The 16,478-nt window shown below is 44.0% G+C and overlaps 1 long non-coding RNA gene across 1 annotated transcript; it reads right to left on the reverse strand.

The window, feature by feature from the left end:
* Positions 1-1,234: 1,234 nt before the first annotated feature.
* Positions 1,235-9,486, reverse strand: LOC137320493 (uncharacterized). Its single transcript, XR_010962555.1, has 3 exons — positions 9,247-9,486; positions 2,756-2,919; positions 1,235-2,125 (listed from the first exon to the last, which is right to left on the reverse strand). It is a non-coding gene; the product is annotated as an uncharacterized lncRNA (long non-coding RNA).
* Between the last annotated feature and the right edge of the window lie 6,992 nt (positions 9,487-16,478).

Consider the following 16,478-nt stretch of genomic DNA (forward strand, 5'->3'; position numbering starts at 1 on the left):
TCTGGACAGAGTAGATAGAGAGAAACTGTTCCCATTGGCAAAAGGGTCAAGAACCAGAGGACATAGATTTAAGGTGATTAGCAAAAGAATCAAAGGCGACATGAGAAAAAACGTTCTTACACAGCGAGTGGTTAGGATCTGGAATGCACTGCCCGAGGGGTTGGTGGAGGCAGATTCAATCATGGCCTTCAAAGGGGAATTGGATAAGTATTTGAAGGGAAAAAATTGCAGGGCTACGGGGATAGGACGGGGGAGTGGGACTAGCTGGATTGCTCTTGCAGAGAGCCAGCATGGACTCGACGGGCTGAATGGCCTCCTTCTGTGCCGTAACCATTCTATGATTCTATGATAAATTGCAACAAGTAAAAACAGCTTATTTTAACACTAATGATATTAGTCAGTAAATATCGCTGAAGAGACAGTTTGTCCTCTCTGTAGCCCTGCCTAAGTCAAATCTATTAATAATGCAGCTAAAATATGGGAGTTAAATCTTCCAATTAGCATTAATAGAATGGCAGCACTAATAGCATAAGTGACATGCTTTCATTTAGCTTTTCACCTACAGTAGATTTACAGCCAAGTTGAACTTCCCTATCTACAAAACCCAGCATTAAAACCACCCACTGTATTGAACATCATTCAGTTTTTCTTACATAATTCCAGCATTAAATCATTGCTGTGTTAAGATCAACCGTCATTTCTCGGACATTTTCATCACAAATATATCTCTTTCGTTCCTGGATTTACCAAATGCACCAGATATAATTTTTTACACATGGGAAGCAGGAGAAAGAACAGACAGGGAGAAGTTAGCTGTGCCCTCTTGAATGGATTTTTCAGTCAGCATCATAATTTTATCTGGAAAGGCTTTCTCTAGGTCAGGATTATGCTCTATATGCGCTATTTCATTGTACAAGCATAAAATCAGCCTCAAGATGCTGGAAGTTGAAGCAGCATATGCACAGTGATACAGACATGTGTCCAACCTGCAAACCAACCTGGGTATCAGTAATCGACTACGCATCACGCTAGGTTGTGTTACAATGACCTGAGGTTTAATATCCTTGGAAGATGTGGCAACGCTTTCTGTTGTATATTCATTTTGAAAGTGTGCTCTACTGATATGTGCATAAGATACAATGAAACAGCTGTGCATTTATGTGAATTGTAAACAATTTTACAACACCAAGTTATAGTCCAACAATTTTATTTGAAAATCACAAGCTTTCGGAGGCTTCCTCCTTCCTCAGGTGAATGTCAAGAAATCCTCGAACCTTTCGCATTTATAAATCACAGAGCAATACCTGGTGATTACAGATAGTCTTTCCAACTGCCCGTTGCCAAGGCAATCAAAGTGTTCAGACAGAGAGGTGTTACCTACAGGACCACCGAATATACAAACAACCAAAAAAAAAAGAGAGCGAGGCAGAAACATAGAAACATCCGGAAGGAAGAGAAAGACAGCAAATGACCCGTTATATTAAAAACAGATAACTTTTGTTTGCTGGTGGGGTTACGTGTAGCGTGACATGAACCCAAGATCCCGGTTGAGACCGTCCTCATGGGTGCGGAACTTGGCTATCAATTTCTGCTCGACGATTTTGCGTTGTCGTGTGTCTCAAAGGCCGCCTTGGAGTACGCTTACCCGAAGGTCGGTGGCTGAATGTCCCAACTGGGAGGGAACCCTCCTGTCTGGCGATTGTTGCATGGTGTCCGTTCATCCGTTGTTGCAGTGTCTGCATGGTCTCGCCAATGTACCATGCTCTGGGGCATCCTTTCCTGCAACGTATGAGGTAGACAACGTTGGCCGAGTCACAGGAGTATGAACCAAGCACCTGGTGGGTGGTGTCCTCTCGTGTGATGGTGGTATCTGTGTCGATGATCTGGCATGTCTTGCAGAGGTTACTGTGGCAGGGTTGTGTGGTGTCGTGGACGCTGTTCTCCTGAAAGCTGGGTAATTTGCTGCGAACGATGGTCTGTTTGAGGTTGGGTGGCTGTTTAAAGGCGAGTAGTGGAGGTGTGGGGATGGCCATAGCGAGGTGTTCATTGTCATTGATGACATGTTGAAAGCTGCGGAGAACATGGCGTAGTTTCTCCGCTCCGGGGAAGTCTTGGCATAGTTGAGCTGTAAATTTGGAATAGATTGACAGGTACATTATGGTACATACAATCTTGGCCTATCTCCCCAATATATGGTACTGTAAGTTGACATACTTTGCCAAATTCGTTAAAGTATGCCATCTTCTTATGCATTTGTTCCTAGGTCCTGCAGGTAATATATGCAGCGTTGAGCGCAATCATTACCTGCAGCCAGGAATGGTGCATTACTGTCCTCTGGAGGGTGTCCTGATGTGCAAAGCAGAGCAGCTCTCCTCACCCGCGCCTTATGCACCTGCTTGTCCTTTTACCAGCCATCAAACAGGGGGTCAAGTGCTGTGCTGCTGTCATTTCGATACAGACTCTGTTTCATGCCACCACATTGGGTCTCCTTTCACTTCATTTTTGCCTCCGTCTTCTGCCCCCCTCAAATGAGCTGACCGTGGAAAAATTGCAAGTAAATCTCTGTACTGTTGGCTAGTTTTGTGCTGACTGATAGGCAGAAAATCCTAAACTTAGACTGGAACAGGAAGTCAACCCTTTCATGTTTGTCCTAAATATTTTATATTAGTATTTCAGAAATTCATTCACTTGCAGCTCACTTTCACTAAATAGTTTTTCACACTGCTATATAACAGCATTCTAACGGCTTGCTTACAGTTATCAGTTGAGTAACTTCCCCCGGTTGAATTTATTAACTGGTTTGTTTGCAGCTTTAAGCTATGGATTGGCACAACCACACCGTAAGGAAGAATGCAGTTCAATCACAATGGTAGTCACTTGTCAGATTGAGTGCAGAATCGATTTTTGTTAAATAACACCCTGTGAGGGAAACAAAGTAATATTTAGAAAGCAACATTTGAGAGGCCATTTGGCAATGCAGTAGACCAGTTCTACAATGCAGTTTAAAGACTTCTAAAAATAGTGATTATTAAAAATTTATGAATGAATATATTGGGAATGGCAAAGTTGGGACTGAAGACAGTTTCAGAGCAGAAGATCTAACCAGATAGTTACAGTTAATGTTTGTTCTGTTGCTGGAGCCTTTACAATCAGTTGAAAAGGTTCTCCCTTGGAAAGATTGCTTTTTTTTAGTTGAACAATGACACAGGAAGGAAAATGCAATGCCAAGTAGGCGAGATTGCCAGTAAGACTGACAAAGTATAGTTACCTGCTAATTAGAAGTAGTAAAAGAGCACAATCAAACCATTGACATACACCAATTGAGCAAAAATGGGCCTGTTCTCTGAATGGGATTGCTGAAAGCTGCTCTTTGCCTCCATGGCTTGGAATCAGTAATTTCTCTGTCAAATTTTTGGAGGAGATCCAATACTCTTCCCTCTGCATATAACTAAGGCCAGCCTCGGGAAGGAGTTATGCAACTATGTTCCAATAATGATTAATTATTACATTTCAGAGAAAATAATTTACTCGAGCATAAGTTCATGATAAATTCTATTTCCTTTTCAATGTAATTGTGAAGCACCAAGGAAGATAGTTTAGTGGTAATTTGGGATATCGTAGCCTAATGACAGCCTGATAGCCACTCCCTCCAAAACAAATCTGATGGGCATCAAGGTAGAACCTGTGAAAGGTATAAACATCTCTCCATCTGTATAGTAGAAACTGCCTAACCCAGTCAAGTGGGCTTCATAACAGAAAGACTGCTGATTAAATGTGAGCTAACTTCAACAATATCTGCACCAGAAAACATGGATCTAATTCAAACTCTATTACATTAAATCTAAAAAGATGTAGGCAGCAGGTTGGACAAATGAATAACCTTAAATAAGGGAATATCTGAGCTTTGGAAAATCCTACTAAGAAACGAAGACCTGGTGAATACCTTGAGCTTGCATTGTGATCCCACCTCAGACTGATGATCTGAAACTCTGGATACTCAGGATACTGGAAATAAAGGAGCTAATATAGCACTTGTGTTCCCAATAGAACTGCCAAACAAATATAACCGAGAATAGATTATATACATATTAATTAGGGTAATCCTGGCAGGCTAATGAAGAAGTCTTAACCAATATATGTCATAGCGCCATTCACTAAAGGGAAAACTGACATCAGGCTGGAGGCATTGATCCCAATCTGGTTGCACTCAGACACCTCTTCATTAGGAAATGTAGTATGATGCTGTAACGTCTGAATTGGGGCTTGAAGCAGAAATTGATAAAACTCATAAAAATGTCTGTCATTGAACCTGTTAGTGTAATTTTTCTTGGCTGACAGGACAAATGTAAACTGGCTAAATCTGATGGTAACACCATAATAGACTATAACTTGGTGTTGTAAAATTGTTTACAATTGTTCATAATAGAAAGAACAGTAGAGACAGAAGATGCAGCAACAGATTTACAGACTGGTTTAGATCAACTGAGCAATGGAGCAGATAAATAACAAAATTAAATTTAAAATTAATCATTATAAAGTACTGATTGAATTGGGTGAAAAAATGAGCAATGCAAATACACAATGAATGAGATTAAATTAGCAGAAGGACACTCAGAAGGGGATTGATAGTTGTCGTGTTTAGGGACTTTTGACCATTTAGCCATAGAAAATATTTGGGAATGAGTTATATTGAAATGATTGTGCTTAAATTAAAGTGTACCCACAAACAGTTCAAACTATGGTGCAATTAGGGCTGGGGGCAGTAGGGTGTGCAGTTAGACCAGGCAAGCCAACTATCCTTACTGTTTTCATAGAATCATAGAAGTTACAACATGGAAACAGGCCCTTCGGCCCAACATGTCCATGTCGCCGAGTTTATACCCCTAAGCTAGTCCCAATTGCCTGCACTTGGCCCATCTCCCTCTATACCCATCTTACCCATGTAACTGTCCAAATGCTTTTTAAAAGACAAAATTGTACCCGCCTCTACTACTGCCTCTGGCAGCTCGTTCCAGACACTCACCACACTTTGAGTGAAAAAATTGCCCCTCTGGACCCTTTTGTATCTCTCCCCTCTCACCTTAAATCTATGCCCCCTCGTTATAGACTCCCCTACCTTTGGGAAAAGATTTTGACTATCGACCTTATCTATGCCCCTCATTATTTTATAGACTTCTATAAGATCACCCCTTAACCTCCTACTCTCCAGGGAAAAAAGTCCCAGTCTGTCCAACCTCTCCCTGTAAGTCAAACCATCAAGTCCCGGTAGCATCCTAGTAAATCTTTTCTGCACTCTTTCTAGTTTAATAATATCCTTTCTATAATAGGGTGACCAGAACTGTACACAGTACTCCAAGTGTGGCCTCACCAATGCCCTGTACAACTTCAACAAGACATCCCAACTCCTGCATTCAATGTTCTGACCAATGAAACCAAGCATGCCGAATGCCTTCTTCACCACCCTATCCACCTGTGACTCCACTTTCAAGGAGCTATGAATCTGTACTCCTAGATCTCTTTGTTCTATAACTCTCCCCAACGCCCTACCATTAACGGAGTAGGTCCTGGCCCGATTCGATCTACCGAAATGCATCACCTCACATTTATCTAAATTAAACTCCATCTGCCATTCATCGGCCCACTGGCCCAATTGATCAAGATCCCTTTGCAATCCCAGATAACCTTCTTCACTGTCCACAATGCCACCAATCTTGGTGTCATCTGCAAACTTACTAACCATGCCTCCTAAATTCTCATAATGATATGGGACAATACGTAATTCATTGTCTCTTTTCAAACTTCCATCAGGGATTCACACCTGGGATTTGGATGAACAGAAGTCATGCATACCCAGCATGGGGTTTTCTGCTGATAATAGACTCTGGGAGGGCGGTAGCCAGTTTAACTGACATACGTTTTGGTCAATTGCTGTTTGGGGGAGAAGTCAAAGGAACAGTATCCCGTTCCCCACTTCCTTATGATCAGACCAACTAGGAGAGAAAAGCTTATGTTCCAGATCCAACAAGGGCTGCAAGAGACCTTGGCCTGGGCTGGAATTAAGATTTAGCTGGTTGATTTTTACAGCTAGAGTCTAACCAGAAAGACAGGAAAATTTAATTTGACCTCGTCTCACCAGAGTGTTTATCAGTTCCGCCTACCAGAAGATTGGAGAAGTGCAATTGAGGGCACTGGTGAAAGACAAGGGGATAGAATGGAATTAATGTTACAACTCCGGTAAAGTTATGGCGCTGAACAAGAGCTGCTCCAAGGAAATTCCCAGGCAAGGTCTGCAGACAAAACATCTACGTATGGTTGTAATGGGACCAAGCACCCACTAAAGGACAGCTCTCTGGTATGATGAGATGTCAATTAATGAGGACTGCAGCCAATTTTCAATGGACTCCACATTAATTAATAGCTCAGTGGTCAGGGACCTCTGTTCACAAAATTATACTGGGAGTGAGTTATCAATCAACACGCAGCCAGGACATGGATCTTGCATGCAATCTATGGTTCTGCCCACTGCTCAAAAGGTCTCAAAAACACCTGTCAATCAAAGTCATTACAGCAGGCTGGGGCCTATACTTTGACCTGTGTCCTGATGGGTTGCGACCATCCTGACACGAAAGCAACAGATCATTGCTTTGCCTGTAATTGCATTAGAACAAGAAACTATTCATCAATATTGGGTGTAGGCAATCTTTGACAATGGCATAAGATGCTTGTCAGTGAATGTAATTGCTCAGGCCAGTTGACGCCTTGAACTTGCAAGTATCCTCAGTCTTATCAATTTAAACTTACGAAGATCACCACAGTCAGTTCATCTGATGAATTGGCTGTGGTATTTTCCTTTGAAAAGTTCTTTGTAAATTAACCCAATACATGCTGTTTTTAGCAATAAAATACAAATTTAAAATGTCAACATCTTCAAAAATTGACTTTGCCATTTTATAATACTACAGTACATACAGTATATAGACTTTAGGAAAACTAGTTATTAAAGATAAAAGCTGTAATGACATAGAGGAATGTTAGCAATGATGAGTAAGTAAGGTATTAAAGGATAGAAATTCCTGCCAGCCATTTTATTGTATGAATGAGAAGAAACTTGATATGAGGTATTAAGTGTTCATACAATAATATAATTAACAGTAATTTCTACCCTCAGAAACTAAACATCTGATTTTCCTGCATCCCTCCTCTCCCCCATTCTTGCCCAGGTGCTATAACTGCAGACTGCACCCAAAGTGTGCTCGACATGGCCTAATCTTAACCCTGGCTCAGGCCTATCCCTGGCAGGACCTTGCACCAGAGGTCAGGGGCAGAAACAGAAGCACAGCAGCAGGCCGAAGAGGGACTGGCTGCCAGCCATGGAGCCTTCTTGGGTACTGTTGGAGAAGTATTTACATGAGGGTTTACTTTGTAAGCTCATTTGCATACTTACTGGAGTAGTGATTGGTGTAAATTGCTGTGTAAAACGGGTGTAATGTATCTGGAGTGCAGCCTTTAAAAATACAGTTCTGGCTGAACGCTTCAGCAGCGGACATGGAGACAACCAAGTAAGGAAGAAGCAGCACTTTGCTCTATCACTTGACTCTCAGAAAGCTTCACTGCATGTGTCATCAATCTTTTTCTCATACGTTTCAAGATAAACACGAACAGCCGGAACAAGCAGCCAAACAAGGCAGCAGGGCATGGCACCAAGGAAAAGAAGAAGAACCCAAAATTTTACAGACTCTGATGGCCAAGCCCTCTGGGAGGAAATAAAGCTAAGGAGACACAGACTTCTGGGTATCAGTGCCAGCAAACCTGCTAGGAATCTCACTTATGTCACCAGCAAGGTGGTGGCACTGGCACTGAGTGCCAACTCTTCCACCCCAGGGCTGCAGACCAGTGCCAGAAGAAGCTCGATGACCTCACCAGGACTGGCAAGGTAACACACTAGACGCTCTCCTTTTTTTCCCCTGCCCACCCTGGGCACCAGCACATTCTTCACCCTCTTAAAGGAACACTTGTACAACTAACTCTTCACAATGCACTCTGATTAAGGGGAGGGGGGGGTTGAACTTAGGATCTTCCATTATGGCAACCCATTTCTCCTAACAGCCATTATTTACAAGCAAAACCCTGAAATCCCTTCCTCCACTCAGTATCACGTCATTTACTTCACCTCTCCCATGCTTTTTCACACTCACTCCTCAACTTTCCCTTAATCACTCAATCTTCTTGGAAGAGAAATTGGTGCATAATGCCCATGAGAGGCAGACCACTGGAGAGGGCATCCCTACTTAAAACAAGTCATGCCCTATAAGGGAAAGGCCATGGAGCTCTTGGGTTCCTTGCCGTGGGAGATTGCGATGTTGACGGTATAGTGACTGAACATCAAATGGTCATCCTGTCATCCTGTGAAGTTCCACAAAGACACAAGTTTCCACCCCCTTCTCTGTCTCCTTAATCCCAAGCAGGCAACGTTCACCCATTTTTAGCTTCTACCCTCCTTTCCTTCAGATTCACCACCAGGATCTGAAGGACTGGGGAAATGGCTGCCTTAGGCTTCAGAGTAGTGGGACCCAGAACTTATGGGTACTCGTCTGAAAAGAAGGATATTCGAGGAACATCATACCTACATGCAGGCTCCGAGGTCAATCTCTGAGGATGTACAACAACTGACACATGTGACTCTTCAATCTGTAGCTGTCCTTTGCGGGAATATCAGGCAAATATTTTCTACATTGCAGCCACCATGGAGGAATGTGGTAGCTTCATTGGAATCTCCAGCAGACCCCAGCTAAGAAGTGGCCAGGAACTAATCGGTGCCTCCACCTCCACAGAAGCACAGACAGTAGCTCTGGTAACAGTAGTGGTGAGGTTAGAGAGCAGTCTAAATAATGGCTTGCAGACCATGGTGACTGCGATGCCTGCTGCTGTCTCTCAGAGCTTTCAGGATTTGAAAACTGCATTGGACCATCCATCCTGCTGATCAATGGAGACACAGATCCAGCGCCCAGTGGAATGTCGCCAGCTAGAGTCGACTTGCCTAATACTGCTGTCTCTCGGAACAAAAGAACACACCAGACCTCCAGCCTCAGAGCACCAGAGCGACCATTACGCCTGCCTGATGGCATCAGCAGTAGGCACGCGCCACTTTCATGATCAGGCCTCATCTACATAATATCGAGAAGCTGTTAGCAATCAACAAGCATTCATGTTCCTCTTGGCCCCACAAAAATCATTTAGAAAACTTACCTGCATTGTTTCTGGAATGACCTAACCAGTGGTCCTTAAAGGGACCCCGATTTAAATATTGAAATAAGACTCCCAAATGTTTTGGGCGGGAATGTTGGCTGCCCTTTGCGAGGCCTGCTTGAAAATCAAGTCCGATAACATTTTTTACAATTTTTCGCTGCCTACCCTCCCGTTTTCCAGCAGGAATGGGGCAGGCAGCAGACGAAAATGGCCCTGAATTACTTTAAAAGTTGAAATAGAATACTGTGAAGAGTAGCCATTTTACTTTAAAAGTTATACGCTTAGAACATAAGAACACACCCAGCTGAAGGAGATTTGTTTCTTTAACGGACCTGACATTGAACTGAGTAAATACTCTCTGTGCAATTTTTTTTTATCCTTAGGCACTGAATTACATTCCTGTGGTGTGACATATCATCTGGCTAATGGTGGGAGATATTTTATTTCACCCTATGAACTGTACAGATTAATTCCATTCAACCTCCCGTTGAACTTAACAAAATTGAAATTGTGAAGCACTGAACGTGGTCTGGATTGATTTTATTAAAAAAAACATCTTAAGAACTATGTCGTTAGAAATCATGATTAAACAGCTACTTGCTAGTTCTTGGTTTTTATAACTGTTTTTAGAAACTAACCCGAATGATGTTGCCACATTTTTGATTAACAGGCAGTTCAACGTAACATACGCATACTGCTGTTTCTGTCTGCAGAGCAGCACAGCTATGCTTGACCTTGCCTTGAGTCCTGTATGATTTGATGAACCTTTCTTTACCCACTCTTTTTAAGAAGCCTGCCTCTATATGTCATGAGTGACAAGTTCTATTTTTCAGAAAATAATTTTGACAATCTCATAAGGAGTCAGAGATTCTACATTTGGTGGTAAATACAGTCAACCAGTTTACTTAGCAATAATCCAGATGGGATTTGGTATCACTCATATTCCTTATTCTTAAATTCAAACAGTAAAATGAACTTTTGCAAGAGATTATTTGAGCAAGATCTGTATTATTAAAAACAAATCTGTTTTCTTATTCATTATCAATTCGTTGTACTCTAATACTGTCGCTGCTCCAAAATGAACTGACTTTTAGTTTATATTTCGTAGTTAAGAGTACTTCTGGTTGTGACCTTCACCACAAACATATTCTGGAAACAGGAAACTAAAGGGCAGTGACATCATCATAACACCTCAATTGGTCTGTACTGCAGATTTAGTAAAAATAAGAAAAATGGTGTGAAAATCGCTGAGGGCAAAGGTCACACTTCAACAGATTGCAATGCCGGCATTTCCTCAGCATCCATCTGGTCTTGGACCTGTAACTGTGAGTGGCATTGAAGACTTAGTTCTGAAATGCCTGGAAGCATTTGTGCTTGACAGCTTCTGAAGGCAAACCCCCTATTTCTACCCGTTATGCATGATATATGTTACCAACTGTACTCTCCCCACCCCCACCCATTCCAAAAACAGTTGGAGTAAATGCTTTACTGTGTCTAGAGAGTACAGTTTTTATGCACACATCAGTTTTACAAACAAGCTGCAACTGTTTGCAGTGTCTGTGTCATCAGAGCACTATTCTTTTTCTGTCGAACAGCAAGTTTGCTATCTTCATTGGATTTGTTCTTTTTTATGTCCCCAGTTGTTTTGAGCCTGTCCATTTGAAATAAACACGATGCAGACCCAATGCAGTGGCCCCTATTTCGAAACAAAATGGGCCGCCTTGAGGGTACAGATCTGTAGTCAAAATACAAGGAGGAATTTTAAAAAAATAAACTTAAAAAACTCTGGTCAATTCTGTAAAGATCAAATCCCACTTCAGACCAGTGCTTTCTCTGGAAAGTAGGAATCATGCCCTCTAGGCAACAACTTGTTTGCCTGTCTTTCCCTTAAAGTCATGTTGTTGCCTGGATTGATTTTTTACTGTATTAATTCATATCAGCTTTCCATATTCTGGCACCTAACTTTTGCTTTGTGATTACCAGTTGAATATTACAACATACAAAAAAGGATTGGTTTAAAATCCTGCCAACAAAATACTTGAAAATCAGCAGGTGGTAAACTTTGTTGCCAGTGTTGGCCATTAATTAGCATTTGCTGCAGACACGAGCATTGCAGAGACTTTAAAACTTGAACGGGCTTGTTACTGAAGCTCTCATATTACTGCTGTTGTGTATTTTCCAGTTATGTGGATAATAACTTGACACCCAAGAGTGGTTCAATTAACACCATAAACTGTGACATTAAAACTTATGGTCAACACTTAAATCTTGTGATCAGACTACTGCTTGGACATCATTCTATGATATCTGTTATTATAATATATGATTTTAAAAATTATCAAATGGACTTATTTCATTTTTGGTATGCTTTTACACTAAAAGACACTCTGGAAAGTCCCATGTTGGTGATGCGTGATGGCATTTATACTGAAGGAAAAGTTCAACTGATTGCTGAGTAATTATCACCTCACTAGCTTGCTGGGTAATTCCATGGTCAAAAATATACATGTATTTTTATCACTCTACTGACTGAAATATTTACCCAACAATCTATTATGGGTTATAATTAAGCAAAATTTGAAGGCAGTATCATAATTGCTCTGCTTCCATATGACTGACATCAAACATCAAGGGGGGTAAATTTCCTTGGAGCTCCTCCCGCTCTGCCGCCGTAACTTTATCGGAAGCGAGTTGAAAAGCTCATTTACATGGATAAACAGGGTCTCCACTGCACTTCCGGCCATATTATAGTGGCAGAGCAGAAGTCTGAGAAAATTCACCCTCACGTATATGGAGCACAATGGCTGTTAGTGCCTGCTGTGGTACATGCCTCTGTCAATAGAAAGACCCAAATCATAATAAACTACCAAAACAATTGCCACAGTATATAATAATACAATATGATGTAACAAAACAAGAGATGTATGAGTGATTTTCAAGTTATGATTTTTCTTTCAGAGATTGCAAATAATGGTTAAAAACTGATCAAGCTTTGCTTTGCATCTTTCTCTAGTTTCTCTCCTATCCTCCCCCCATGCCCTCTCGAAGCTCATCTTGTCCATGAGACCCACCTCCTGCTCCCTCAACTCGATTCCCACCAAATTGCTGACCACCTAACTTCCCTTGCTGGCCTCCATGTTAGCTGATATTGCTAACAGTTCCCTCTCCTCAGGGTACTGTCCCCCTTTCCTTCATATCTGCTGTCATCACACTCCTTCTCAAAAAAAACACCCTTAGTCCCTCTGTGCTTGCAAACTATCACTCCATCTCCAACCTCCGTTTCCTCTCCAAAGTCCTTGAACGTGTTGTCACCTTCCAAATCCATGCCCATCTCTCCCGCAACTCTGTGTTTGAATCAGGTTTCCATCCCTGTCACAGTACTGAAACGGCCCTTATCAAAGTCACAAATGACATCCTATGTGACTGTGACCGTGATAAACAATCCCTCCTAATCTTTCTTGACCTGTCCGCAGCCTTTGACACGGTTGACCACACCATCCTCCTCCATCGTCTCTCCCTCGTCGTCCAGCTGGGTGGGACTGTGTTCCCCTGGTTCCATTCTTATCTATCCAGTTGTAGCCAGAGAATCAACTGCATTGGCTTCTCTTCCCAGTCCTGAACCATTACCTCTGGAGTCCCCCAAAGATCTATCCTTGGCCTCCTCCTATTCCTCATTACATGCTGCCCCAAAGCGACATCATCCAAAAACATAACGTCAGGTTCCACATGTACGTAACGACACCCAGCTCTACCCCACCCCAGCTCCCTTGGCCCCTCCACTGTCTCTGATTTGTCACACATTGTCCGATATCCAGTACTGGGTGAGCAAAAATTTCCTCCATCTAAATATTGGGAAGACCGAAGCCATTGTCTTTGGTCTCCGCCACAAACTCCGTTCCCTAGCCACCTAAGCTTGAGCTTATCTAAAACTTTGCTGCCCATATCTTAACTCACACCAAGTCCCATTCACCCATCAACCCTGTGCTCGTTGACCTACATTGGCTTCCGGTCTGGAAACACCTCAATTTTAAAATTCTCATCCATGTTTTCAAATCCCTCCAGGCCTCGCCCCTCCCTCTCTCTGTAACCACCTCCAGCCCTACAGCCCGACAAGATCTCTGCGCTCCTCCAATTCTTGCCTCTTGCGCAGCCCCGATTTTAATCACTTCACATTGGCGGCCGTGCCTTCAGCTGCCTAGGCTCTAAGCTCGGGAATTCCCTTCCTAAACCTTTCCGCCTCTCTACCTCTCTCTCCTCCTTTAAGACGCTCCTTAAAACCTACCTCTTTGACCAAGCTTTTGGTCACCTGTCCTAATATCTCCTTATGTGGCTCGGTGTCAAATTTTGTTTGTAAATCGCTCCTGTGAAGCGCCTTGGGATGTTCTACTACGTTAAAGGCGCTATATAAATGCAAGTTGTTGTTGTTTTGTGGTTTATGAGCCCCTTGTAAGGATACTCCCAAATATAAATAGTTCTCTGTGTAGTGAGGTGTTTTGATGGCAATTGGTGGTAAATAAAGAAAACACTCAGGTAAAACCAGATATTTGTAATTTGTGCCTACATCTGTTGCCCCCCTCCCCCAATCTAGTGTCATTGGGATTCAAGTGCAGACGTCAGTGTGACATGTCCCATTCCTTGGATCAAGGATGAACAAAATGGGTTCACCAGCATGAGAACAAGTGACACTATGAATCCCTCTGATAGATTGCCCTGTTGCTATAGGACAATGCTGAAAGGAATTTTCTCATTGGATGAATGATATTGGTCCATGGGGGAGCTCAATGGTTGCTTTGCAGTGGATGTGGGGAAATGTCCAGTAGCTGTTCTGTTGTCTTTGCAAAATAAGTTTGTATGCCATTGATGAACCTTCTTACATCCACGGAGACATTTATTCCTTTGCCACCACTTACTTTGCAGTGCTGCAGGCAACAGCACACCAGACTGCAGCAGAAGCATTCTCAAGTAAATGAGGTGGCATCACTGTCTCCAGAGGCACATAGACCCACCTATGCACTCGACTCTGTGGGACTGGATAGGCCCGGACCTGCTGGAAGTGTACGGGGGTATGTTTCTGGCAGGCAGCATGTTAGAGTCCATATGGAAAGGCATCATCACCCTCATCTACAAGAGGAAGGGGGAGAGGGAAGAAATCAGAAATTGGTGACCCATTTCCTTGCTATATGTCAACTACAAGATTCTGTCAAAGGCCATCGCCAACAGGCTCAAGTCTGCTCTGAAGCTGGTGATCCACCCTGATCAGACCTGTACTGTACCCGGCAGGAAGATCTCTGGTAGCCTTACGGGACACGATTGGCTACGTGCAAGACAGGGGGCTGAACACCGGCCTCATTAGCTTGGACCAGGAGAAGGCCTTTGACACAATATCCCACTTGTACATGATGGACGTGCTCTCCAAAATGGGGTTTGGGGAGGGAATCCGCGATTGGATCCGGCTGCTCTATGCGGACATCCGTAGCGCAGTCCTGATCAATCGGTGGGAGTCGGAGACCTTTCCGATCAGACCTGGAGTCAGGCTGGGCTGTCCTCTCTCTGTGGTCTTAATTGTGTGTTGTATCGAGCCGTTCGCCACGTCCATCAGGTAGGACGCAGGTATCGGGGGCGGGGGGGGGGGGAGCGGTGACGATCCCAGGCAGCGGAGGGTCTCAGGTTAAGGCCTGCATGGACGATGTCACCATCTTTTGCTCCGATCAGCAGTCTGTCCACAGACTGATCGGCATCTGCGATTGTTTCAAGCTGGCCACGGGGGCCAGAGTGAACCGAAGTAAGAGGGAGGCCATATTCTTTGGTAGGTGGGAGACCTGATCCTTTGTCCCCTTCACCATCTGGTCCAACTACCTGAAGGTGCTGGGGATCTGGTTTGGGGGCCCCAGGCCTACACCAAGAACTGGGAGGAGCAGGTCGCCAAGGCCAAACGGAAGCTTGATATGTGGGGAGGGGGCGCTCCCTCTCCATGGCTGGCAGAAACCTGGTGATAAGGTGTGAGGTACTCATGGTGTTGCTCTACGTAGCCCAGGTCTGGCCCATCCTCCGCTGTCACAGTCACCCAAACCATTTTCCACTTTGTCTGGAGGTCCAAGTTAGATTGCATCCGCAGGGACACCATGTACAAGCCCCCAGAAAAAGGGGGAGAGGGCAGGGGTGTTCCCAGTGCCGCACTGATCCTGATGGCCACCTTTGTTTGTGGTTGCCTCAGGATGTGTGTAGAGCCCCAGTATGCAAACACCAAGGGCTCAATTTTAGAAGGATGGCAGCGGGGGGGAGGGGGGGCGGTGGGGGGGTGTGGGGTGAAGGTGAGCTTGGCAAACCCAATAAAAAAAACTACCTTTTCCGACGCAATCACAATGTAATTAATGGTGATTAAAGTTGTTTCCAGGTTTCGGGCCTAGCCTGATTGACAGGCCGGCTGCCAACAGAACTGCAACGCCAAGGGTGGGGGAGGGGGGGGGAGACATAAAGAGAGAGAGAGAGAGAGAGACATCATCCGGCGCTGGAACAGAGTGTGGAGGGCACTGAAGATCGGGGGGGGGGGGGAGGAAAGGGGAAGATCGAGGGGGGAGAGGAGGAGATCGGGGCGGGAGTTGTGGAGATTGGAGGAGCTGAGAGGGACATTGGTGGGTGGAGGCATCGGGGGCTGAGAGGGACATTGGAGAGGGAGACATCGGGGGCTGAGAGGGACATCAGAGAGGAAGACATCGGGGGCTGAGAGGGACATCACAGAGGGGGACATTGGAGCAGGGGTGTGCAGGCGACATCGGTGGAAAGGTAGGTTTATTTTGTTTTTTAAACTTTGAGCAACGGTTTTTTATTTAATTTATTTTGTTTATGTTTGCCTGATCTGGCCCTTCACGCCTGAATCGGAAGCCGTGGGAAAGCCAGCCAGGTAAGTTTAAAATCGGTTTAACTATCTACTACATCAGAAATAAAGTACTTTAAGTACCTCAATGCGGTATATTTGGTTCTTTAACTATCATCCCACCGGCTTTAATTGCCGGCGGGACTTCTGCATTCCGGAAGCGCACATGCACACTGGCGCATCTGTGGGAAACCCGGAAGTCAGCAGGTTGGGGCCGGCTTCCTCACCCCCTCAGGATTTTCCCGATTTTTGCAGCCCCCTCGCCCCCAACACACCCGCAATTTTATTTGAAAATCGGGGCCCAAGTGTCACTATGCGCTGAGTTTCTACCTGTCCACCACACTGAGAAGGTTGGGTC

Source organism: Heptranchias perlo, chromosome 4 (genome assembly GCF_035084215.1).
Source record: "Heptranchias perlo isolate sHepPer1 chromosome 4, sHepPer1.hap1, whole genome shotgun sequence".
Lineage (NCBI taxonomy): Eukaryota > Metazoa > Chordata > Chondrichthyes > Hexanchiformes > Hexanchidae > Heptranchias > Heptranchias perlo.